This window comes from Lactuca serriola, chromosome 2 (genome assembly GCF_051521515.1).
Source record: "Lactuca serriola cultivar US96UC23 chromosome 2, Lser_US96UC23_V15, whole genome shotgun sequence".
Classification (NCBI taxonomy): domain Eukaryota; kingdom Viridiplantae; phylum Streptophyta; class Magnoliopsida; order Asterales; family Asteraceae; genus Lactuca; species Lactuca serriola.
The window spans coordinates 189,437,828-189,446,566 of NC_136409.1; positions in this window are offsets into that span (position 1 = coordinate 189,437,828).

The following is an 8,739-nucleotide window of genomic DNA, read 5'->3' on the forward strand; positions in this document are numbered from 1 at the left end:
ACAATTTACCATGTAATTGCCATCTTTTGTCAGCACAAAACGAAAACCATATGATAAAGATTCCTTAATAGTATTCATATCACTTATGTCCTTGTATAGTTGAAGCAGTTCATGAAGCTCAATCGAGTTGGAGGGCGGCAGTTTCCAACACCAAGAAAACTCACTTGCTGATAATCGATCAGTAAGTGCACAACTCTTGACTGATTCAATCTTGTACAAGTGGGGAAAATTTTCTTTAAACGAGACTACCTATGTGGCATCCCAATTTTTACAGTCATTTTATTTATTTATTTTTACTTATGCTTATTTAAAACATAGTACAAATTATTTGGCGGAATCGATCCCATAAAAGTATTTGTGAAGGTTTTAATTGATTATTAAAAACTATGAGATGTCATAACCAATACAAAAAACATAAGTATAAACAGGATTTACAATATCTTACACTAACAATCTATGTCTCTTTGAATCTCTCATCATTCATGTACGTTTATACTGCTACCAAGGATACAAAGAAGCTGAGTGGGTTAGGCTGGGAAACATGGTGAGTACATAGGGTTTTCAACCCACAATAATATAGTTAATATGTTTAATTATCAAACAGTTAACCCAATTACCCATCCACATTTTCTTCTATGTTCATTAAGAACCTCTCTTAAGGATCATCACCTACAACGCATTTTATCGCTAAGGACTTCTCATAAGGTTCATCATCTAACATCCCCTTTTATATTTTCATCGCTAAGGACTTCTCCTAATGTTCATCGCCTATCATATAGGTTCATCCAACACATATTGCATATAATAGACACACATAGTATTTAATTATCTAAATACTTCATATCTATGTGTAAAATGAAAATAACCATGTACTCACTTAATCAAGTGGATGCCTCGAAATTTGGGCAGAACTTCGCCTTGGTACTTTAGCTTTTCCTCTGACGCGACCTAGGTTCATATTACTAAGACTTAGTCTTTATATTTTTGGAAACTAATAATAGTCTAGATTCCTCATTCGTCTCAATGTCTATATCAAGATCTATCAAGTACGGACAACCAGGTAACATCATATCGAAGATAAGATCCGTTTGGTATATAAAATATACTATTTGGAAATTCCACTTTAAACACCTTACTAATTCCAGCTTAGACATCATCCATGTAAGTAGATCAATCAGTATAATGACTTGGAATCACTGATAAATCTTAATTATAGGTTCATAATAACCACTATGACTATAATTAAAGGTTACAATTGAATAAAATAAGTGTAGCTTAACTTACAAAAATTTCCTGACAAAAGTCCTAAAATTTTACTAGCATAACTACGACTCGAGAGCTCCTACTTTTTGGACCCTCTAACGATTCAAGGCTTCGCTAAAGCTCCTAAATATAGAGGAATTTCAGATTTTTAAGAGCGGAAATTTTAGAGGAAAGATCATGGAGATGTGAGGAGGAGTGAAGGGATGCTCCTCTATTTATAGGGTTTTTTTTAGGGTTTGTGCGTCGTGAAAATGGGAGGTGTCCATCGTGCACATGGGTGGTTCCTAGCGTACCACGTGTCACTTTCCTGGTGGTCCACGTGTCGCCTTTCTAAAAGGTTATGCGTCACGCAACGCGTACGTATGCGTGTGAATTTCTAGTTTTTGTAAATTCTGTAACTTCTTCATACGAGCTCTGTTTTTGTAAATTTTGTTTCCACTCACATAAGATCTTTTTGACATATTTCAGTTTCACTGACAAGTATATATCCGTTGCTCCAAAACCTTTTAACGAAGCCCAAAAATTGTAAAACTCTTCATTGAAACTGTTACTGGATAACCACGAATTAAAGAATCGGAAGGAGGGGGACCAAAATCAGCATTAGAAGGTTTAAGAGTTAAAGGAAATTGATCAAAGTATTATATGGGAGAGCAAGAACTGATGATATCAAATATTTAGACATAAAATTGGAGCAAACGAGAACCTGTCGATTTTGTTGAGCTTGAATCCATCTTCTCTAAGATAAGTAAATTTATGACCATCCATTTCAATGTTGTCAAAATCGCGATCCTAATCGTAGGATTTTACGATCCTACGATCCTAAGTATGAAAAACGAGTCGGATCGTAAACGGATCGTATTTGGAGTAGGATCGCAGGTAAGATCGTAAAATCGTTAGTAGGATCGTAGGATCGCGATTCGGTCCGATCTTACCATCCTTTGAATTTTTTTTTTGGAATTTTTTTTACCACTTTATGTCTTTTATCTTTTTTACCAATTTACCATTTATCATTTTGTGTTGTGGCTTATGACTAATATTTTGAGGTTTTTATAACTTTTGAATGAAAATTTAAATGTTTGAAATATTTTTCATGTTTTAAAAATATAAATTAAAATTATGTTTTATTTTGTGGGATCTTAAGATCTCGATCCCGATCTTGCAAACCCAAAAACGATTCTACGTAGGATCCCGATCTTGACAACCTTGATCCATTTGGAATTCTTGTAGTCCAACATCTGCAATGAAATCATTAAATATTTCGTCGATGTTTTGCAAAATTTCAAATTGAATATGTGTTTGGGTATTTCGAACTGCATTGAAATCTCCAAAAAAAAAAAAAAAAAAAAAAAAAAAAAAAAAAAAACAAACAAACAAACAAATAACGGAAGAGGCTTTCCTTAAATTCAACAGCTCGACCCAAAGAGTTCTTTTGTCGGACATTGATTAAGGGGTGTATACATCGACTATTATTGTAATTCTTGAATATTCTTCCCAATGACCAACAAAGGCCACATAATACATGGAGGATAGTAAGTTGATTTTGGAGAAAATACCAGGATCCCATATAAACAAAAGACCATCGAACCTTTCAGTTGGATTAACAACCTCAAACATGAAATTATTTGAGCCCCAACATCCAATACTATTATAATTTTATTGCAATAAGATACACGAGTTTCCTGCAAACCAACAAAATCAATATTATGCATCTGTTTTATGTTCATAATCCATTCCACTTTGTGGGATTCACCCACCCCCTAGTGTTCAATGAAAGATCATTCACTGAAACCCATCGATGACTTCATCACCTTGAGCTTCATTGTCGAGAATCTTAGACAGAACCTATGTGTTTTCAGCATCAACTTGAAATCCGACTGCACTTCCAATCTTGGTGATAAAATCAACTTCATTGGAGGTGGAGGAGCTATCATCACAAGAGAATTTGATACTAGGATTTGGAACATCAACATTTAGGTTAAAATCTCCATCCAAGCAATGGGGAATAATGGAAATGGGGGTGGGGGTCTGGGTATCGCAACTATCTTTTTTTGTTGGTGGATTCACCAATTTTTTTAGGGATACTAATTTCTCCTAATGGATACACTCCGGTATAATTCAGATATGTGAAATGGATAAGATCGGTAATCGGGGATTGGGATCATGGATGCACTAAGTATGAGTGGGCCTATGAATTAGGCTATTGGAATTAGGTATATGCGATGGGAACACATTGTGTGTAGCCGACATGCTGGGATTGGCAGGACTTTTTGGCTCCAACTCCCTACACGACCGATCATCTTTAGCATTAAATGAATTACCGTCGATTCCAATGCACATTGTGTTCGCCATAACCAAAGAGACACTCCAAACTGCAGCTATCTCTCCCTCTTCCACATCGTTAATCCAGGTGTCAACAATACCATCATTATCATATTTAGATGCAGATTGTTCTTTGATTTCTTCACCGTCTTCTAACTCATTATTTTCCTCCTGTTACTGGGTTTCACCTTTGTGGTAGCTAGAAATCAGATCCCAAGCATCTCTGCATTCGACTACCCCCCCCTTGAAATTTTTTCATTGAAGTAGCAATTGTCTTCTGTGTTAATAAGCCTCCGATTTGTGGACAAGATATGTGCATTAGCAGCAATAAGGTCTAATGCATGTTAGTTGTGACCATCTACTTCAAGAACCTCACTAAAGTTACTTGCAATGTCAACCACATTTTCATTTGCACGCAGATGGATTGGAAGGTCATGGATCCTGATCCAAACCAACCTATTAAATCCATGATCATTAGTGATGCCATAATCCAACCATTTGAACCACTTATTCAAATTGTAGTTAGCTTTAAGGAAATTTTCAACCACCGAATGATTAGAGAATTTCAATACAATCTTCATGCCACCAACGAAATACATATTACAGGGGACCTTACCATCGACATGTATCAGATTTGGGAGGTCCATGAGATGATCGAAGCAAGAAACCTCACCAATGAGGCATGATTGGTTAAAGTTCTCCATAGCAGGGCCCTTGTTTGGTTTAACTATTGGTAGTACATATTCCACGAGGGGATTGGAAGTACCATGACTCTTACCCATGACTTCCTTGGCGTAGGATCTTCCGTCTCTTATGTTTATTTATGTGTTCCTAGGGTGTTTTTATTGATGTTGGTTGTGCTTTAAAATGGTTTTTTGGATTCCTTTTCGTTCTTGGATACGCTAAACTTTGTAATACAGTGCCTACATCTTGCATTGTTGAGTCTATTTTCCATCTCTAAAGCATCTCGTACACCTTCATATTTCACAAATGTAAAATAAGAGCCACTTTTTTCTCTTCCAAGGATGTATATGTCCGCCAGACTTCCATATTCGTGAAAGGTTTCGTACAACATGTCTACTATGGTATCTTGTTTGATGTTTGATACATAAAAGGAGGTAATTTTGTTGTCCTTGCCATGCTTTCTCTGTCGAACTTTTGTCCATCCACCTTCATCAACGTTATGGCCTTTTGTCTCCTTAGATTGCATTTCTACTAATACCAATGATAGCTTCGACATAAATGTGAAAAATGAGGAAAAGTTGATAATTTGTGTCGACAACCTATACAATCAAATGAATAACTTTTCATAATGATAAATTATCTGCATACAATTTGTATGTTATTTTGGATGAGTGTTTACGTTGTTACCTTATCATTTTTTGAAAGCCGGATATATTATTAATAAGGAAGAGAATAAAAAAATATTACATATGAAATCAGTTAATCAACCTAACTTAACTTATTGTTTTCCACTATTAGTCTACTACAACTAGGGATGTCAATGAGACAAAACGGGAGTGAAAATAGTTGTCCCCGCCCCCCGCCCCCGAAATTAGATATTGCCCTCGTCCTCGAATCCCCCCTTTACATAGCCCCTGAATACATTCATCACCTTCGATACCATCCCCATTCCTCCGTTTTATAGGCTTAAAATTGATTTTTTTTTGCTAAAAACTTTTGTTATATTTTGGGCTAAAACACCATTTTTCACAACTTTAAATGCTCAAAATCTAGTTTTTTAACAACTAAAAAAATTAAAATCCAACATTACAAAACGACAAATCCAACATTATAAAAAAGTACGACATGTCAAAAAATATATGATCAATTCACTATCGTATCGTCTTATGCTGTGAAGTGGAAGAAAGTCAAGAAACACTAAAATTAGATAATGTATTATATATATATATATATATATATATATATATATATATATATATATATATATATATATATATATATATATATATATATATATTTATTTATTTATATAAATTTTTTTATATAAATATATTAGTGGGGACCCGTGGGAGTACAGGACGAAAATACCCACTACCGCCCCCGGTGCGAAAAATAAAATGGGGTTTAATCCCATTCCCGCCCCTAACCCCAAATTTTTTAAAAAAATTAATCCTATACAGAATCAGGTCCCACAAAAGTATTTGACATCCATAACTACAACCCAAAAATAAGAAAAAAATGTTGTTAAGTTTTTTATTCAATCTTTCTCTTGAAACTACAGTGAAGAATAGAAGTGTTATCGTTAGATTAATACAATAAATCAGACAAAAAACGATGAAACCCACATCCAACCCAAAATTAACAGATTGTTTAAAGTTTTCGGTCTATCTAATTAAATTGATTATGTATTATAATTTTCAAATCATTCTCCAACATTAGGTCGCTATCAACTATTTTTGTTGTACATTAATAATATTTTGTTGGCCGAATTGGAAACCTTCTGTTTTTTTTTTTACTCTCTAGCGTACAAACATATGACTATAAGGTATGATAATGACTATAAGGTATGGTGTGTGGTAGGTCTGACAATGGAGCGAGTTTTGACCCTGATCCGATCCAAACCCTTAACAATTATATGAGTTTGGAGCATAGTTTTTGATCCGTTTACCCGTTAACGATCCGTACCCACTAACCCTTTTATTAAAAGGGTCGGGTATGGATCATCACCGATCATCTCCATTTATAACCCACCCCATATAAATTTTAGAATTATACAGTTATATTTTATATTGCCTAAATTTTACTTTAAATTTCAATCGAAAGTCTTTATATATAGGACACGGGGACTCAACTTCTAGACTTCCAGTCTTCTACCAATAATCATGATGTCATTTCATTTATATTTCATCATGTAAACACCAATTTCGTTTATAAAACAATAAATTCATTTATCAACTGGAAGAAAGTTTGTAATTGTTATTCTCTATCAATGCAATCGATGGTCAAAAACCAATTGGAAGTAACTACAATAATTATTTTAATTCCAATCGAAAGTTTTCGAGTACATAATGTGTTTTCTAAATCAACATTTGTTTTATTTAACAACTGTGATTTTATGATTTAAGTAAAATGTTTTTGATTATTCAAAAAACATACGAGTTACGGGGCGGGTTTGGATATCTGCTGATTCGGTGGATAAGGGTATGGGTTAGATTATTCAAAACCTTGCGGGTTATGGAGCAGGTTTGGATCGGGTTGTGGAATTTGTTAAAAGGGTTTGGATCAAGGTCGATTCGCTCCAAACCCGACCCATTGCCAGGTCTAGTGTGTGGGGGTTTTGCCTCCACCCGATGCTACTCTTACCAAGGAAAACGTTACATCTCACTTCCATCCATATAGTATGCTTAAGCTATTTGTACAATACAAATTACAAACCCCAAAGAGAGACTTAGGGGGGGGGGGGAGGGGGTGTTAAGCATAGTGTGGGAAACAAAATGCGAGAGGGGTATAGTGTTCCCTTGGAGCAGATATGTCGCGTTGATTTTGAAGGTACTATGCTAAAAATAAAAACGAGCCCCTAAATATAACTTTTTTTATATATATAAACAAAATTTGTTCATACGATGATAACTCGATAAATGTTTATAAAAATAATTGAAACAAAATAACTATAATACGATATATAGTCTTACATAGTTACATGAATTGCGAAACTCTCATATCATTATTGAAAGGAAAATTGTTCCTCAACTCTTCATAATAAATATTCTTCAATATGTCATTCTCAATAGCTATCATTTTCAATACATTAAGTATTTATTGTGATTTTCTGGAATATAAGTAAGACTTTAACAACTTTATTTTTTATCTTAGTTAACACCTGCATTATCAACATCAATGATTCTAAGACGAAACTTGAGTTTATTTATTTATTTATAAACGTTTTCATTAACCACTAGATGCTTAGAAGGCACAATTTGTAAAAAATTTATATGAAAGAACATTAAAAACTATATAAAAGTCATAATCATTGTTCTCAACTATGCATATGCCACAAAACAAAAACATAATCACAAAAACTAAGGGGAACTAGTAATTAGAGAAATCACTCAAAACATATCTCACATTTATAATGCTTATGTGATTAGTGGGATCTATTGGAATTGAAAAAAACATGAGTTTTTATCTTTTTAATTACTTGATTGCGGATTACTAGATAGCGAACATAATCATATGTAAAATTGGGCCCTCCATAATATGAGTCATTTGCGGTCGTGCACCTACACCCTCAAACCTCAAAGACACCCATGCTTTGGAGCCACATTAGCCACATGTGACTCCTGCACCCACTTCATCAAATCACATCTTAGAGTCTAATAGACACATAGGGAAAATTATATAATTTAATTAGAGTTCCTTTTTAACACATAATTTTGGTTAAGCCATATGATTACCCGTGGATACTGCAAAAAAGAAAAAGTAAAACTAAGACAAATTATAAATAATCTTGAAAGTTTCAAAGGAGTGAATAGTGGATCGGTGAGTTGTTACATCATGTTTTTCGAGTCGAAATCTGATAAAACTTTAACATTAACAAATATATCCAACAAGAAATACAAAAAAGATATGCTTACAACCATGAGTGCTTGTGCTGCATCTCGAAGAAGTGAAGAATTTTTGAAGGACCATACAAAGTCCTTATGCGTCGTAATTTTGTGTAAATCACATTCATCTTTGTCGGGGATTTCATTGGTGAACGGGTAATGGTTCAAGTCCTTCATACAATATTTATGTTTGTTTATTTATGTATATTCTTGAGTCGTATTTTGGTCTACACAATTAGGTTATTAGAAACTCAAAAGGGAAAAAAATATAGAGGTTAAGATATATTTTAGGAGAAGAAAAGAAAAACATAGTTATTTTTCTTAAGTATTTGTCAAAAAAAAAAATGTAAAAAAGTTCATTTTCTCATATAGCCACCAGTTTCACAATCCCTCCGGTTGAAATGCAATATTCATTACAAAATGCATTTTATATGATATCCACGGTAAAAACTTTAGAAACAATTGTACTGCAAAACCAAAAAAGAATTTAGTATTGCAAAATTTATTCCCCATACTACGAATTTGTTCTTCCTAATGCGAAATTGTTTATAACTTTACAAAAATCATGATTGTGTTTGAAGAATTTTTT